The sequence below is a fragment of the Somniosus microcephalus genome, chromosome 1 (assembly GCF_052327205.1).
Source record: "Somniosus microcephalus isolate GS21.2 chromosome 1, FLI_Smic_1.0, whole genome shotgun sequence".
Taxonomy (NCBI): Eukaryota; Metazoa; Chordata; class Chondrichthyes; order Squaliformes; family Somniosidae; genus Somniosus; species Somniosus microcephalus.
In genome coordinates, this window is record NC_140987.1 from 52,266,260 (window position 1) to 52,285,825 (window position 19,566).

Sequence of the window (19,566 nt, forward strand, 5' to 3'; positions counted from 1 at the left end):
GAGGTTATCCACTTTGGTGGCAAAAACAGGAAGGCAGATTATCTGAATGGCAATAGATTGGGAGAAGGGGAAGTGCAACGAGACCTGGGTGTCCTTGTGCACCAGTCGCTGAAGGTAAGCATGCAGGTGCAGCAGACGGTTAAGAAGGCAAATGGTATGTTGGCCTTCATAGCGAGAGGGTTTGAGTACAGGAACAAGGATGTCTTGCTGCAGTTGTACAGGGCCTTGGTGAGACCTCATCTTGAGTATTGTGTGCAGTTTTGGTCGCCTTATCGGAGGAAGGATATTCTTGCCATGGAAGGAGTTCAGCGAAGATACACCAGGCTGATACCTGGGATGGCAGGAATGACGTATGAGGAGAGATTGGGTTGATTGGGCTTGTACTCGCTGGAGTTTAGAAGAATGAGAGGGGATCTCATTGAAACTTATAAAATTCTGGCAGGACTGGACAGACTAGATGCAGGGAGGATGTTCCCGATGGTCGGGGAATCCAGAACCAGGGGTCACAGTCTAAGGATAAGGGGTAGGCCTTTTAGGACAGAAATGAGGAGGAATTTCTTCACCCAGAGAGTGGTGAACCTGTGGAATTATCTACCACAGAAGGCAATAGAGGCCAATTCATTAAATATATTCAAGAAGGAGTTGGATATATTTCTTAAGGCTAAAGGGATCAAGGGGTATGGGGAGAAAGCAGGGACCGGGAACTGAACTTGGATGATCAGCCATGATTGCATTGAATGGCGGAGCAGGCTCGAGGGGCCGAATGGCCGCCTCCTGCTCCTATCTTCTATGTTTCTATGGATTTGCGACCGTTAAATAAATAACCAGCAAATCATGAATAGTCTGTGCTCAAATTACCAACATTGGCTGCTGGTGAGGGAAACTTCTTATTGGCAATGGATAGTCAGAAAATTACTCCTAAAGAGTTAAAAATGTGCCAACTTGTTTGCCGGGAGAGGGGGCGGGGTGGGAGGCGGCAGCAGTTACACAGTGTTTAATCCACTTAGTTTAAAATGAAAGTTTAGTATTTTGGGATCATCAATCAGCTGATAATGAACTTGCACATTGCAATTTCCTTTCTCTGCTATTTTAACCCTATAATAACAACTTGCATTTATATAGCAGCTTCGACGTAGTAAAACATCCCAAGGCGCTTCACAGGAATATTATAAGACAAAAAATTTGACACCGAGCCACATAAGGAGATATTAGGGTAGATGACCAAAAGCTTGGTCAAAGAGGTGGGTTTTAAGGAGCATCTTAAAGGAGGAAAGGGAGAGAGGCGGAGGGGTTCAGGGAGGGAATTCCAGAGCTTAGGTCCTCGGCAGCTGAAGGCACGGCAGCCAATAGTGGAGCGATTAAAATCGGGGATGCACAAGAGGCCAGAATTGAAGGAGCGCAGAGATCTCAGAGGGCTGGAGAAATTACAGAGATAGGGAGGGGTGAGGCTACGGAGGAATTTGAAAACAAGGATGAGAATTTTGAAATTGAGGTGTTGCTTAACCGGGAGCCAATGTAGGTCAGCGAGAACAGGGATGATGGGTGAACGGGACGTGGTGCGAGTTAGGACACGGGCAGCAGAGTTTTGGATGAGCTCAAGTTTACAGAGGATGCAAGGTGGGATTCCGCCCAGGAGAACATTGGAATAGAAAGAAAGAACTTGCATTTATATAGCACGTTTCACGACCTCAGGACGTCCCTAAGCACTTGACCACCAATGAAGTATTTTTGAAGTGTAGTCACTGTTGTGATGTAGGAAAGGAATAGTCAAGTACATAAGAACATAAGAAATAGGAGCAGAAGTCGGCCATTTGGCCCCTCGAGCCTGCTCCGCTATTCAATAAGATCATGGCTGATCTTCTACCTCAACTCCACTTTCCTGCACTATCCCCATATTTCTTAATGTCCAAAAATCTATCGATCTCTGTCTTGAATACACTACAACACAGACTACGCTGAGAGACTCTGCCGTCGTACATCTCGCACACTCCTCAACCATCTCGTACACCAGCTCTACAGCAGACGCCGCAACCTCGAAACCGAGATGGAGTCCATGTTCTCAGCCTGTGCTCAGGACGCAGCAGACCAGCTACGAGACACCGCCAAACAAACAAGGCAACGGAACTACGCTACCTACATGCACACCAAGAACAGGAAGCTTGAGAAACTTGGCATCACCAGCAGCAGCAACCAAGCCTCCCCCGGTACCACGGTTGAAACCACAGGGAAATCCATCGTCAACCTGTCCGACCACACCCTTCAACCAGACGAAATTGAAGTTCTCAGCCGAGGTCTCAATTTCTGCCCCACCACCAAAATGGACCCCATCGGTCTCGCGGCAGACACAGAGGAATTCATCAGGAGAATGAGGCTCCGGGAATTCTTCCACAAATCCCAAGATGTCAGCAGCGAACCCAATGAGACAATCAATGATCCGGAACAGCAGACAGAGGGATCCGCAGTGCAGCGACCGAAGAAGAAAGAGTCAAATTGGACCCCTCCGGAGGGTCGCTGCCCTAAGCTTGACATGTATGCTCAAGCTGTCAGGAGATGCATCAATGCCAGATTCATCAGCCGCACTCACAAGACAGTCCAGAATGTCACCCGAGCACAACGCAACGCCATCCACGCTCTCAAGACCAACCGCAACATCGTCATCAAACCAGCAGACAAAGGAGGTGCCATCGTCATACAGAACAGAACGGACTATTGCAAAGAAGTATACCGACAACTGGACAACCAGGAACACTACAGACAGTTACCCGCAGATCCGACCAAAGAACACACCCGCCAACTCAACAGACTGATCAAAACCTTCGATCCAGACCTTCAAAGCATCCTACATGCTCTCATCCCACGTACTCCCCGCGTGGGTGACTTCTACTGCCTCCCAAAGATACACAAAGCCAACACACCTGGACGTCCTATCGCATCAGGCAACGGAACCCTGTGTGAGAACCTCTCTGGATATGTCGAGGGCATCCTGAAACCCATCGTACAGGGAACCCCCAGCTTCTGTCGCGACACTACAGACTTCTTACAGAAGCTCAGCACCCACGGACCAGTTGAACCAGGAACACTCCTCGCCACGATGGACGTCTCGGCACTCTACACCAGTATCCCCCACGATGACGGCATCGCTGCGACAGCCTCAGTACTCAACACCAACAACAGCCAATCTCCAGATGCCATCCTACATCTCATCCGCTTCATCCTTGACCACAATGTCTTCACCTTCGACAACCAGTTCTTTACCCAAACACACGGAACAGCCATGGGGACCAAATTCGCACCCCAATACGCAAACATCTTCATGCACAAGTTCGAGCAAGACTTCTTCGCTGCACAGGATCTCCAACCAATGCTATACACCAGATACATCGACAACATTTTCTTCCTATGGACCCACGGCGAAGAATCACTGAAAAGACTACACGATAACATCAACAAGTTCCATCCCACCATCAAACTCACCATGGACTACTCCTCAGAATCAGTCTCATTCCTGGACACACGAATCTCCATCAAAGACGGACACCTCAGCACTTCACTCTACCGCAAGCCCACGGACAACCTCACGATGCTTCACTTCTCCAGCTTCCACCCTAACCACGTTAAAGAAGCCATCCCCTATGGACAAGCCCTGCGAATACACAGGATCTGCTCAGACGAGGAGGAACGCGATGGACACCTAGACACTGAAAGACGCCCTTGTAAGAACGGGATATGACGCTCGACTCGTCGATCGACAGTTCCGACGGGCCACAGCGAAAAATCGCATAGACCTCCTCAGAAGACAAACACGGGACACAACCAACAGAGTACCCTTCGTCGTCCAGTACTTCCCCGGAGCGGAGAAACTACGCCATGTTCTTCGCAGCCTTCAACATGTCATCGATGACGACGAACACCTCGCTAAGGCCATCCCCACGCCTCCACTACTTGCTTTCAAACAGCCGCCTAACCTCAAACAGACCATCGTTCGCAGCAAATTACCCAGCTTCCAGGAGAACAGCGACCACGACACCACACAACCCTGCCACAGCAACCTCTGCAAGACATGCCAGATCATCAACACAGATACCATCATCACACGTGAGGACACCACCCACCAGGTACATGGTACATACTCATGTGACTCGGCCAACGTTGTCTACCTCATACGTTGCAGGAAAGGATGCCCCGGAGCATGGTACATCGGCGAGACCATGCAGACACTGCGACAACGGATGAACGGACACCGCGCAACAATCACCAGGCAGGAGTGTTCCCTCCCAGTTGGGGAACACTTCAGCAGTCAAGGACATTCAGCCTCCGATCTTCGGGTAAGCATTCTCCAAGGTGGCCTTCGAGACACACGACAACGCAAAATCGTCGAGCAGAAACTGATAGCCAAGTTCCGCACCCATGAGGACGGCCTTAACCGAGATCTTGGGTTCATGTCACGCTACATGTAACCCCACCTGATGCAGGGTCATCCAGACTCGAGTCGACATTGGCTTGTTCTCTCTACACAGATGCGGCTGGACCTGCTGTGATTTCCAGCCAAAAAAAATGTTTTTTGTCTGTTGTTTTGTTTTTCATACAGACCCCAGCATCTGCAATATTTGACCCCTTGTGACCCCACCTCATTGTTCTTTGATGTAATGTTTCCCTGACTGACCTGTTTGGACACCATTCACACCTTTGACTGCTGTGATTATCTCTCTGCCGAGGTGCGATAAATGGCAGTTGGAAAGGTTACCTGTAAACATCTGACATGATTCTCTGACTATATAAGCTGTGTCTTTATGCATTTCTCCACTTCACCTGAAGAAGGAGCAGCGCTCCGAAAGCTTGTGATTTCAAATAAAGCTGTTGGACTATAACCTGGTGTTGTGTGACTTCTTACATTTGAATACACTCAACAGCTGAGCCTCCACAGCCCTCTGGGGTAGAGAATTCCAAAGATTCACCACTCTCTGAGTGAAGAAATTTCTCCTCATCTCAGTCCTAAATGGCTGACCCCTTATTCTGAGACTGTGACCCCTGGTTCTAGACTCTCCAGCCAGGGGAAACATCCTCCCTGCATCTACCCTGTCATGCCCTGTAAGAATTTTGTATATTTCAATGAGATCACCTCTCATTCTTCTAAACTCCAGAGAATATAGGCCTAGTCTACTCAATCTCCCCTCATAGGACAAACCCCATCCCAGGAATCAGTCTGGTGAACCTTTGTTGCACTCCCTCTATGGCAAGTATATCCTTCCTTAGGTAAGGAGACCAAAACAATACTCCAGGTGTGGTCTCACCAGGGCCCTATATAATTGCAAGTAAGAAGTAACAGTCTAGAGGTAACAAAGGCATGAATGAAGGCTTGAGCAGTCGAGTAGCTGAGGCAGGGGTGGAGACAGGTGATGTTAAGCAGATGGAAGTAGGCGGTCTTGGTGATGGAGAGGATATGGGATCGGGGGCTCAGGTCAGGGTCAAATAGGACGCCAAGGTAGAGCTAACTCTAATCCTACTTCATTTATCTTAAACATGTTAATGACTGTGTGAAAATAGCAGCCAGAGGAATTTCTTAAAAATACATTAATGGATTCATATGCATTATATCACACTCTGAAATTTCACACCAGCTATTACATGGTCATTTTTGTTTAAGACTCTGTGGGGACCTTTTCTGATAGATGTGCGTGAACACTTACAGCTCCAGTCTGCACCGCTGTTACTTTCTCCGCCAACAGAGTGAAACATTAAATATTCAAATTCCCTCTTTGGGACTATTCAGGTGCTTTAATCCACAAGTTAAGCAATACCATCAGCTGAAAGGGAAGGAATATCCAGCCCAATGGGGAACTGTTGTCCAATTGGTAACATTTTCAAAAGGTTAGCTTTTAAGGCAACTTGAAACATAGAGCTTGAATCTTGCCCACCGACGTATCTCTAGTTCAGTCCGTAAGGGTGACCCCGAGCTTCCGGTCGCCTGTCATTTCAATTCACCGCTCCATTCCCACTCGGACCTCACCGTCCTTGGCCTCTTGTACTGTTCCACGGAAGCTCAACGTAAACTCGAGGAACAGCACCTCATCTTCCGATTAGGCAGTCTGCAGCCTTCCGGTCTCAATATCGAGTTCAACAATTTCAGATCATAACCTCGGCCCCTATTTCATTTTCACTTATATTTTTCCACTCCTTTCCTTTCCCCCCCCCCTTTCCTTTTGTTTCTCTCTCACACCTGGCAGCTATCTTTTGCCCTGCCAGTACACTTTACACCTAATCACAGCCTATTACCATCTCGTCTAGCTTCTAATCTCTTTTACTTCTTTTGGTTCTTTTATTCTTTTGTCCGATCGCAGCCCTGCCTTCGATCTAGTTCCTTTTCTCTCCAGTTTTGAAGAAGGGTCAAACCCGAAACGTCAACTCAAATTTCTCTCCACGGATGTTGCCTGACTTGCTGAGTTTTTCCAGCATTTTCTGTTGTTATTAATGTGGTTTTAAGGACTGTTTTGGCCCTCCCCACTACACCAGTTTTAATGCAGAATATTGGGAGTTGAAGGCAAATCCCAGCAGGACACCTCCAATTACTATACATTCATAGGAGCTATAAACACACGTGAAAAATACCACACAATAGTAGATGGGAGGGCGGATAATGCCTTCAGGGCTGATACCTTTTGCAAAGACTTCCTCCTCCACATGTATTTTACTTGGTAGAACATGAATGAATCTGGCTTTAAATTTGAAATATTTAAAGTAGTTCTTTAATACTTAAGTGGACAAAAAGACTTCACGCATGGCAGGATGGAATGTGCCCGTTATTGATTGCTATGAATAAGGAGAAACTTCCACACATATTTGGGGATATCTCAGGAACACGATCACTATTAAGCCGAAATAACAACAGAAAACGCTGGAAAAACTCAGCAGGCCAGGCAACATCCGTGGAAAGAGAAAAACAGAGTCAACGTTTCGGGTCGAAACCCTTCTACAGAACTGAGAAAAAAAGAGCAGGAAATGAAACAGATTAAAAGGCAGTTTGGGGGCTGGGAAATGGGGGAGGGGATGAAAGAAGAGACATTAAGAGATATTCAAGGCGAGACGAGATGGTAATAGGACAGGTAAAGAAACAAACAATGGCTCTCGATGAAGTGTGACATGCGCTGGCAGAGTGAGAGACAGCTGCCATGTGGGAGAGAGAGGAAAAAAGGAAAAGTCACAAACCAAAAGTGTGGATAAAAAATATTAAAATATAACAGGGGCCGAGTTTATGACCTGAAATTGTTGAACTCGATATTGAGTCCGGAAGGCTGTAAAGTGCCTAATCGGAAGATGAGGTGCTGTTCCTCGAGTTTACACTGAGCTTCCGTGGAACAATGCAAGAGGCCGCAGACAGTGAGGTCTGAGTGGGAATGGAACGGTGAATTGAAACGACAGGCGACTGGAAGTTCGGGGTCACCCTTACGGACTGAACGGAGGTGTTCCGCAAAGCGGTCACCCAATCTGCGTTTGGTCTCGTCACTAGTAAGCCATCAGACAACATCACGCCCTTGTTTTGAATCCTTTTATACAATGATGGCTTCTTCCCCAGTCAAATCCATGGAAAATCGTGGGCAGCACGCACCCAGATTCCTGATGGATGCTTCCAGCAGACAACGCTCTGCACCGAAAGCACAATTCGTAAAGAAGCCCATCTCCATTCTCTGGCTCCAGAGCACAGGCATACTGGATTTGCCCTTACATCCTATCTTTTTATTCCACACACTGACTGACCTGAACGCTTGAAGCATTTTCTGCTTTTTGTTTTGCATTTCCAACAGTTAGAGCTCTCCTTTATAGCTCTCAATTTGTACTCATCTTATCATTTATTCTGAAGAGATAGAGAATAAGATTTCCTTGGTAAAAGAAACAGCATGTTGCACAGATGGGACACCTGAACCTCTTAAATATAATTTACACAAAATCTACAACCAGGAGCACAATGTTTGGATGCAGTTTGCAGAATCAAGATTGATTTTGCTCAGGTCTCAGTAGTCTTTAGTTGATGCATCACATTAAGATCGAATGACAAGACCTAAGACAGCCAAACACTAATTGGAATCAGGAATTTTTATTTCATTTCAAAGCTTTTCTGTCTTTTGTCACTTGAGCAACCAGATTAGATCTGAGAATGACAAAAGACAGGGACCAAAGTGGTGAACTGGGACTGCATATAAACCACTGCAACAGGTTGTTTAGATTTAATCTCAAAATCAGCCTCTCACTGACTACAATGGAAATTAATCTGTCATTCTACCACAGTCGATGATCTCATCTGCACTGACAAAAATGTACAGGTGCACAATACTGGACTAATTGAAAATTGTAATTAAAGCTTATTTGTGCTTGTAAAGTCATGGGGGCTTTGGGGCGGCACTGTAACAAATTAGATAAGAGATGCTGGTCTCTTGTGGTAAAAAGAAAAAGATCTTATGTAAAGATGCCACTCAAAATCACGCAATACAACCAGCAATTGGGCCACAACAACATTGAACCTTTAAAGATTTACTGTATTACCTAAACATTACAAGGTCACACTATTTTTAGTTCCTTTCAATTGTTATAACATTACAAAAAAAAGCTATAAAGAAAATGAGTACAGGTATTTTTTTGAATAAATATATTTTTGAATGATATTTACAGTGAAAAATGTTATGGGGTTGAAGTGCGGAGTAACTGGCTGCTTCAATGGCTTAGCACACCCCGTGACCAGGATTCAACCCCAGCCCTCAGACTCATACAACAAAACAGTCCTCTCTCTACTGCCTCCGAGCGGGTGTCACCTACTATCAGGTGTCAGCTTTGGCTCAGTTTTCAGCATCCGCAGTACAGTATTTTGCTTGGGTACTGGTTTGAGGTCGGTGTTGAGGCACATTGTTGGGGCAGAGTAGAGAGAACTTTATTCTGTAACTAATTTATACCTGAAATGATAGAGTGTTTCATTGGCTAGCACTAATATCCCTCACCTTAATAATCACAAAAGTTCACTTTTTTTAAATTTCACTGGTAACCAAACTAGTAGCAAAATATGGGGGAAGATTTCTCCTGAGTGTGCTGATGCTGTGAACATATTTACAATTATTCTCCACATACATGGGAACATGTTCTCATATACCTTTACTATCTGTCAAATTTGCCTGTAGAAAATCATAAGCTACCATTTGTTGCTATGATGGAAATCAAACAGTATCAAAACCAAGCTGTTAAAACAACCACTTTCCTGATTTAACAGAAGACAGCATTGTCAAGTTGACAACAATCAAGCATCCTGATTAAATAGGTTAACTTTAGAACAGCTCTTAAATGGTCGAAATCTGGATCCAAGCCCATGTTTTACAGCTATTAATGTACCTTAAGCACTCAACACCTTATCTGTATTTAATTTTTCATTGGCACAATTCTATATTTAGTCAATGCCTTGGCGACGACACAAACTCAGACTTTGGCTTGATCTGTTATCAATCACTTTGTTCTGCACAATCAACAAAATATCCCAACCCTGCGGTATTCTACAAAAGAATTACATAGAATATACAGCAAAGAAACAGGCCATTTGACTCAACCAGTCTATGCCAGCGGTTATGCTCCACTCGAGCCTCCTCCCATCCTTCCAAATCTAAATCTATCAGCATAATCCTGAATTCCCTTCTCCATTATATGCTTATCTGGCCTCCCCTTAAATGTATCTGTACTATTTGCCTCAACCACTCCCTGTGGTAGCGAGTTCCACATTCTCACCACACTCTGGGTAAAGAAGTTTCTTCTAAATTCCCAATTTGATTTCTTGGTGACTATCTTATACAGGTAGACTACCTTTTATCCGAACTTCCGAAAACCGAAACCCTCTAAAAACCGAAAGTTTTTTCGTTCAGCGTAAGTCGTGCGCACGACATGACCAGAGTGGCGCACGACCCCGACCCCCGCCGACGACCCCCCACGGACCCCCCCCCGACCCCGACCCCCGCCGACCCCCCCGCGGACCCCCGACGACCCCCCCCCGCCGACCCCGACCCCCCTGCCGACCCCGACCCCCACCCCGACCCTGACCCCTGCCGACCCACCCCCGACAAATTTCCCAGTCTTATAAAATACCTTCCGAAATCTGAAATTTTCCGAAAACTGAAACACGGCTGGTCCCGAGGTTTTCGGATAAAGGATAGTCTACCTGTATTGATGGCCTCTATTTTTGCTCTTCCCTACAAGTGGAAACACGCTCTCTGTATCCACTCTATCAAAACCTTTCATAATTTTAAAGATCTCTATTAGGTCACCCCTCAGCCTTCTCCTTTCAAGAGAAAAATGACCCAGCCTGTTCATCCTTTCCTGATAGGGGTGGTGCCAATGGACTGGAGGATTGAAATGTTACACACTTGTTCAAAAAAGGGAAGGATAAACCTGACAATGAGAGGCCAGTCAATTTAATGTCGGTGATTGGGAAACTTTTAGAAACAATAATCCGGGAGAAAATTAATAGCCACTTGGACAAGCATGGACTAATAAAGGAGGAGCCAGCACGGATTTGTTAATTTGTTAAATTGTGTTTGACTAACTTGATTGAATTTTTTTGATGAGGGTGGATGTTGTGTATATGGACTTCTAAACGGCGTTTGATAAAGTACCACGTATTAGGCTTGTTAGCAAAATTGAAGCCCATGGGATAAAAGGGGCAGTACCTGTAGTAGCATGGATACAAAATTGACTAAGGGATAGAACACAGCGAGTTGTGGTGGATGGCTGTTTTTCAGACTGGAGGGAGATATACAGTGGAGTTCCCCAAGCTTCAATATTAGGACCACTGCTCTTTCTGATATACATTAATGACTTGGACTTGGGGGTACAGGTCACAATTTCGAAATTTGCAGCTGACACAAAACTTGGAAGTGTAGTAAACAGTGAGGAAGATTGTAATAGAATTCAAAAGGACATAGACAGGCTGGTGGAATGGGCGAACACATGGCAGATGAAATTCAACACAGTAAAGTGTGAGGTGATACATGTTGGTATGAAGAATGAGGAGAGACCATACATATTAAATGGGACAATTTTAAAGGGGGTGCACAAACCTTTAAAGACGGCAGGGCAGGTTAACAAAGCAGTTAATAAAGCAATACGGGATCCTGGGCTTTTTAAATAGAGGCATAGAGTACAGAAACCAGGAAGTAATGTTAAACTTATATAAAATACTAGTTCGGCCCCAGCTGGAGTATTGTGTCCAATTCTGGGCACCACACTTTAGGAAGTACGTGAAGGTTTTGGAGAGGGTACAGAAGGGATTTACTAGAATGGTTCCAGGGATGAGGGATTACAGTTACGTGGATGGACTGGCGAATCTGGGGTTGTTCTCCTTAGAGCACAGAAGGCTAAGAGGAGATTTGGTAGAAGTGTTTAAAATCATGAAGGGTTCAGATAGAGTAAATAAAGAGGAAATGTTTCCAATGGCTGAAGGGTCGATAACGAGAGGGCACAGATTTAAGGTGATTGGTAAAAGAACCAGAGGCGACGTGAGGGAAAACTTTTTTACGCAACGAGTGGTTAGGATTTGGAATGCACGGCCTGATAAGGTGGTGGATACAGATTCAATAGTAGCCTTCAAAAGGGAATTGGATAAATACTTGAAGGAGAAAAAATTGCAGGGATATGAGGAAAGAGCGGGGAGTGGGACTGACTGGATTGATCTTCTCTTATATAAGATGGACTGTATCTGACTCGGGAGTGCTTGCACAGTCTGCACAGTTGTTGGCTGCGGTGACTTCATCACTTTTAGTAAATAATGGAAGTGGGGGAAAAGGCAACAAACAGCAAAATACTGTTGCAAAAATGAGTTACAAAGTATAAATGAGACAAATGCAAATGTACATCTCCTGTATGCTCTTTGGGGAATGGTGTATTTTGTTCTTCTGAAGAAGAATGTTGTCATTGTTGAAAATAGTAGCTTTACTTTCTTGTGCCTACTGTTTGCATGAATCACTCCCGAGTCAGATACAGTCCATCTTATATAAAAGAGAAAAAAATGCTGAAGTAAGGAACGGGTCCAATGACATTTTTAAAAAAGGAAAGTTTAACATATTGGGTATATGAAAGTAAGTATCCCCCCTACGCTGCCCTGACAATTTTTGCCAATCCCAAATTCAAAAAGAGTACTTCAAAAAATTATACTCCTCACGCCAATCATCCTTGTAGCCTCTCTGAATAAGCACCAAATGATGGGCAGTATCTGTGCAGTGCAGTCCTGCTCACTAGTAGGGCGAGAGAGCTCGAACTAATTTCACTTAGGAAAATTAGCAGAATTAGTTTGAGAAAATTTCAACCTAGTTCTTAGTAAGGTTGATTCCCTAGCATATTAGAGGTTATAATTTGGTACTAAATTGACAAATCCACTAAGGGAGGCCTCACAGATAGCTAGTGTGGGAAATGGAAATGCATTACTGGTGCAGTAGGACAATGCTCTTCTGAAGTTGAAATCAATACACCTATGTTGAGGAAGCTTTACCCTGCACCTAACTCATCTTGGAGGTCCCATTCCGGAGGTGGATATAAAAAAGGGGAAAATTGTTCCATTCCCTGATCCTAACACCGCCACTCTTCATCTTGATGAACTCAGAATTCACAAAAAAACTCAAAAAATCAACAGCTGATGGTGGATCAACTTCTGCTAGCAGGGCTTTGTTTTTTTTTATTGCTAAATCTTTAACAAAGTGCTACAAAAAATAATGTGGGCTGCCAATTAGACAAAACTTTTCAGTTCATACAATTAAAGATTTATAAAAAGTTACCGGGGGTGAAATGGATCTGTGCCAGTAGTGAACAACAGGTGATAGTGAATCTGCGGCCTGGCTTACACCATGCCTAATGTTCTTTTCCATTGACATTAATGGTAAAAAAAAAATCGGACGCAGCGCCAAACGGACTGCCAATTCGCTATCGCACATTTTGCGCTATTGGTGAAGATCAATTTCACCCCCAATGTTCTTACGCAGTACTGCCAACATGTTGAAAACAAACAAACCCTTACTTTCTCTCACTCATTTTCAATACTTTTATCAGCATTTAAAAAATCTTTTTGAATTAAAAATGAATTCTTTGTATATCAGTTCCCTCCCCTTATGGCAGCCCCTCCCTTCTCCCTTACTCTATTTTACTTCTGGGCTCTGTTGAGGGCTCAACATGGCGAATGCAGTGATGCTAGTGCAAGTAAAGATTCAGTGAGAGTTAAGGTAAAGTTGAGACTGCCAGATCTTTTCCTTACCTGCAACTTCAATGTGACTGCGGAGTCAGAGCGGTTTCTGACTTGGAGAGGGTGGCATACGGGAAAAGGGCGATGCTCCTGTCAGATATGGGGGTGGGAGAGGGGTCTGGAGTATTCACTGAAAAAGAGAAGGGAGATGGGAAAAGACATTTACTTGCAGGAATACAGTGTAGGAATAACAATCAGATTTTTTGTAAGGAACATACATAAGGACATAAGAATTGGGAGCAGGAGTCAGCCATACAGCCCCTCGAGCCTGCTCTGCCATTCAATGAGATCATGGCTGATCTTCAAAGAAAGGGAAGTCTTATTTTTTTTAGAAAACATGTTTCATTAATAGTTAACAGTAACAAGTGAGTGACAAAACAAGTACCTGTACAAGTAGCGTTTCGCAGATTGAGAAGGTGAATGGGTTCTGGTTATCAACATGATCTTAGAAGTTACACATAGAAACATTAAACCAATTTATCCCAAATGAATAATATAATATCAATATAAGAACTTATTGGTTTCTTTTATTGTTCATATTCAATATTGAAAGTTATGTCTCAAATATTTTCATTCAAAATATAGGGCAGCATTTGAAATTTAGTTTCAGCTTCAGCCACCTGAACATCTCAACATTCAACTAAATGTTTTTTGGGGGGAGTGGAGCAACAAGGATTGTACGCAATAACAACAGAAAATGCTGGAAAAACTCAGCAGGCCAGGCAACATCCGTGGAGAGAAAAAAGAGTCAACGTTTCGGGTCAAACCCTTTGTCAAGACTTTGTCAAGGGTTGTACGCAGGTACGCAGTCTAAAGGCGGAAGTCACACCCCCATCCACATCCATGGGGCTGTGGTGGAAAGGGTGGACAGCTTTAAGTTCCTCGGAGTCCACATCACGGAAGACCTCTCCTGGTCCCTCAATACCTCCTCTTTGGTGAAGAAGGCCCAGCAGCGCCTATATTTCCTAAGGAGGCTGAAGGGATGTAACCTGTCACCCCTGATCCTCTCTAACTTTTACCGCTGCACAATAGAGAGCATCCTGACGAACTGTATCACAATATGGTGTGGCAGCTGTAGCTCCTATGACCGGAAAGCCCTGCAGCGGGTAGTCAAAACTGCCCAACGCATTACCGGCACCCGGCTACCGACCATAGAGAACATCTACCAGAAACGCTGTTTACGGAGGTCACTGACCATCATTAAAGACCCTACCCACCCCAGCCACAGTCTGTTCGCCCCCCTGCCATCTGGGAGACGCTACAGATGCATTCGCACCCGAACGACCAGATTTAGGAACAGCTTCTTTCCCAGGGCTGTCATCCTACTGAACTCCACAAATAAACTCTAAAGCCTGCACATCTGCCAATGCCCTTTATAATGTTTATGTTAATGTATTACAAGCCAAATGAATGTTGAATGTCTAAATGTCTTAATCTAAATGTACTCTCGGGAGCCGCAAGCCTACATTTCGTTGTACTGCACTTGTGCACTAACAATGACAATAAAGTTGATTCTGATTATGATTGACCTGTGCTTCAGTAGTGCGTTTTAACTACCTTTCTTCCTAGATATTTGCAACATCAAAGTGGCCTGAAATATAAATTACATAATGCAGTCCCAAGTACTTTTTGTGTCTTTTTTTTAACACTTTTCAAAATTTTACCCACAACAGCCGTTATTGACATCTGCTATTAATACACAAACACCACAGAAGTAGTGATTCCTTTCAGGCCTCTGTAAAGTTGAAATACCAACATTTGTTAACAATTTTTAAGTGGAAATTAAACTCCATGGGAAGTCACTACTGAAGGACATGAACAATTTTATTTATTCAACACCAGGCTTTCTTGGTCGTGGTAATATGTTTATTGAATACCTTGTACATGAAAACGATTATCTGACGCAAGGTATGTAATGATGCACAATTTACAGAATTATATTTTTTTTTTAAATGTCCAATGCTGCCTCGTTCTGTTGCCACTGCTTTAAGTTTGCTTTACTTTCCATATCATTTGCTTCATTACATCATACTCCCGGCCGACATCTAAAAACACAACACGTGATCCTATCTATTGACTTATCTAACTTCCTCCCAACCACTGCCACCACCAGCAAAAAAAAAAAATTTTTTAAAAAGTGCAACAGACTGTAACTGAGGCTGTTGTCAAAATAATGATAGGAGTGTGGTAAAAATGGTTCTGCTTTCGGAGGGTGAAGGAAGCTCTCATTATATTATCAAAACATGACAAAACATGGCGATATGCTACAGTGCACTGCACTAGCTGTTATTACATAATTTTGTGCGCACAGAGAGGTGAATGAAATATAACTGTTGTAAAAGAGGAGTTCCATAGAGAATAGAAGTAAATAACAATTTAATTGTTGAAGATAATGCAAAACTTGAATTTGCATGTACAGGCAGCATATATTATAGCACAAAAGTAGAGGAAGAGAAGCTTGTAGCTTCAGTGTTACAAATGCTTGACTTCCAGCCAAGTCATGGGTCTGAATCCACACCCTTAATTTGCTCATGTTACAAACATTGTAGTCAAGTATGTTCAATTGATTATCAACCATCCCACTGGACGGAAATAAGGAATGGAGGCTGAAGGAATTGATTAAAAAATAAATGATACATTACTTCCATTACGCAATAGTTTTTTTATGACCTGCAAACCTGTGCTGAAGATTGTAACAGCCGCCTAGCTTAAAAAGTGCTACTGTAGCTTACTGTAGTTTTCATACAATTCTAACCACTAAACCGTGCTTCCTACCAATGGATCAAGAAGGCTGCAGTTTGTCTTTTCAGCTAGAGGACATTTAGTAGCGAGATGACCTCCCCAAAGGTGGAAGGGTGGAATATAATGTTTATCACACATCAAATAAATAAATGCTCACAGTTAGTCAGTGGTAAAATTAGGCAAGTAATGTATAATGAAAACCAAGTCAAAATTACATGTTTAATAAATAATAGTTACACAATTTCCTGAGGAAGATGGAAGTGAGAGTCAGGAAAGTAGGATTTAAACATGTGAAACCAAAAGTAATTTACAATCAGCAACTGGCAAAAAAGCAATAACGCTAGAGGCGATGTAGATCTGCTGGCTGATCTTCTTTAACCCTCACAAATAAAATTTACAATTACAAATGTATTGGGCTAATTTCATAACAATAACACATTTTTGAAGAGTTTCCAAGGTGCAACCTTGGTAGAAGTTTTTCTACAAAACTGTATTGTGAAACTGTCCGAAGACTGGGACGGGTTTATATTTCTGCCTTGATATTTAGAGTAAACTTTAAAGAAAAACCATATTCACTAAATTCTCAATTGCACAACACTTTACGTGAAGTAATTTCTAGTTTTCACACAAAACAATCTGGAGCAGACCTGCCAAGGTGTCACTCATTAAGCGCCACGATTACTTTAGTTTAAAAAATATAGATATTGGTATAGGACCGAGATGAGGAGGAATTTCTTCACTCAGAGGGTTGTGAATCTTTTGGAATTCTCTGCCCCATTGGGCTGTGAATGCTGAGTCTTTGAGTATATTCAAGGCTGAGTTCAATAGATTTTTGGACTCTAGGGGAATCAAGGGATATGGGGATCGGCGGGAAAGTGGAGTTGAGGTCGATGATCTAATTGAATGGCGGAGCAGGCTCGAGGGGCCGTATGGCCTACTCCTGCTCCTATTGCTTATGTTGTTATGTTCTTAAATATTAGCACAATTTAATACATTTAAGAAGACTATGTCAAGCTATGTCACTCTCAACAGTTTCCTTTGTGGTCTTTACAGCATATATGTAAAAATATTTGCATGACACACAGAATGGTAGCACCGAAAGGCGAACACTTGTTTTTACATATTTTTCCTATTAATGTGATCACACCTTTGAAACCATATGTATAAAAGCTGGAAATGGCTCACATTTCTAATACAGTCCCCACCAATTACACCATCGCCACTTATCCCAGACAGCCCCCTATATCAAGCAAACGGTGCTAACCATTTGCCATTACCATCGGTGTCAATTACAAGGGCGCCGCTTAAACCATATTAAGCGCGCTGCCTATTTCAGGCAGTTAAAGAAGCTGTTCTTCCTTTACAATCCCGGTTCTTCCCCGTTTTCCATCAAAAATTCCAGGCTCTGTTTTACAATCAGGTTTAAATTTGGGTCTTCCAACATAGTAAACTTTTTTGTTGCCCGAATCGGTAATAACAAATCTCAAGTAAGTATCTGAACAGGGTCACTAAGTTGTGAAATCAACCTGCCAGGCTCCAAGCGTAGACATTGCTCACAGCACAGCGCTGTCTTCAACGATTCCTGATTTTTATTGTGAGAAACTTAATTTTCTTTCTAACTGCTCTGTGTAATAATTGTATAAAAGTAATTGATTCTTTCATGCTGGGAGATAGAAGGGAAACTATGTGAATAATGCTCAAAATAGAATCCTGCATGACAGATACTCTTTTCCGTATCGAAAAGCCAGTTATAGTGAAATTGGGGCAGAACCACTGAATGTTAAAGAGAATTATATGCAGTTATCCAGAGTCAATGTTCTAACACCAGCCTAAACCTGTACCATTGTGTTAGGCATTACTGTGTTTTGTATATAGGGTTTGCATGTACGGGGCGTGGCCCCTTTAAGAGCACGGGAAAACGCGGGCAAACGCGATGATGTCACGTCGCAAACCACGGGGCTGCCCAGGCAGTCCCTGTGGCATCTCCGCTAAGTAAAGACCTGTTTGATTGTTCTCCTGTGTCGATCTCAGTTATTCGTAGGAATTTGTTAATTCCTACATTGGTGACCCCGTTTTTGTGAACGTTTTCACAAAAGAAGAGCACAGCATGGAAGCAAACGCCATTTCACTAAAGCTACCGCAGTTCTGGGAGCAGCAAGCGCCCTCGTGGTTTATTCAGGTCGAGGCCCAGTTCGCCCTGAGGAACATCGATGCGGATCAGACCAAATATCTTTATGTGGTCTCCGCACTCAACAGCTCTACCGCCTCTCGGATCGTCAGCCTCCTCGAAAACCCCCCAACGGAGCGCAAGTATGAAACCCTCAAAGCGCGGTTACTGCAGGTTTCCCAACCCCTCCTCAGCGCGGATTTCCTGTGCGCCAACAGCCTCCTGGTCAACGTCAGGAACCGGCGGCTGGTCAACGCAGCAACTTTTAATTCTCTTCCGTGTTACTGCAGTAACACTAGGTCACGCACCGTCTCCTGTGCGTTCCCGACTCCTGATGAGTTCGCTCGCCTGCTCGGCGAATTCCCCGACCTGACAAGACCCACGTTCTCCTCCACAGCCATGAAACATGGTGTGGAACACCACATCACCACCAACGGCCCCCCGGTCTACGCGCGGGCTCGGCGCCTGGAACCTGGCAAGCTGGCAGTCGCAAAGGCAGAGTTCGCAACCATGGAACGGTTAGGGATTATTCGCCGGTCGAATAGTCCCTGGTCTTTACCCCTCCATATCGTCCCGAAGCCTGGCGGCGGATGGCGGCCATGCGGCAACTATCGACGGCTAAACGACGCCACCACTCCTGATCGGTACTCGATCCCCCATATCCAGGATTTCTCTGCCCATTTGGCAGGGAACACCGTGTTCTCAAAAGTCGACCTCGTCCGGGGCTACCACCAGGTCCCAGTTCATCCACAAGACGTCCAGAAGACCGCAGTCATCACCCCATTCGGCCTCTTCGAGTTTTTACGGATGCCATTTGGGTTAAAGAACGCAGCCCAAGCTTTCCAATGCCTGATGGACTCCGTGATGCGGAACCTCAAGTTCCTCTTCGTCTACCTGGGCGATATTCTAATTGCCAGTCCTACCAAGGAAGAACATACCTGTCACCTATGCACCCTTTTTCGGCGCCTCAGCCAACACGGCCTGATTATCAACCCGGCCAAGTGTCAGTTTGGCCTGCACCAAATTGGTTTCCTGGGGCATCGCATCACCTCAGAGGGAGCGGTTCCTTTACCTTCGAAGGTAGAGGCAGTGACATCTTTTCCACGCCCGCAGAACATAAAGGCTCTGCAGGAAGTCCTAGGCATGGTAAACTTTTACCACCGTTTCGTGCCTAAGGCGGCACTACTCATGCAGCCCCTGTACGAGGCCCTCAAGGGCAAGACTGGCAAGAACCCGGTAGACTGGACGGATGACATGGCCCGGGCGTTCGCCGACACCAAAAGCGCCTTAGCCAACGCCACCATGCTGGCGCACCCGCTGCCAGGAGCCACCATCGCCCTCACCACCGACATGTCGGACTACGCAGTCGGTGCCGTGCAACAGCAGTGGGTGAACGGGACGTGGC

At 44.5% G+C, this 19,566-nt stretch overlaps 1 protein-coding gene across 1 annotated transcript in view; it reads right to left on the reverse strand.

The window, feature by feature from the left end:
- irf2b (interferon regulatory factor 2b) overlaps window positions 1-19,566 on the reverse strand; it is a 64,775-nt gene that overhangs the window by 36,849 nt on the left and 8,360 nt on the right. The window contains exon 2 of the mRNA XM_085980754.1: window positions 13,265-13,382. The gene's annotated coding sequence lies outside the window, so the exon portion shown is untranslated. The remainder of the gene's footprint in view (window positions 1-13,264; window positions 13,383-19,566) is intronic.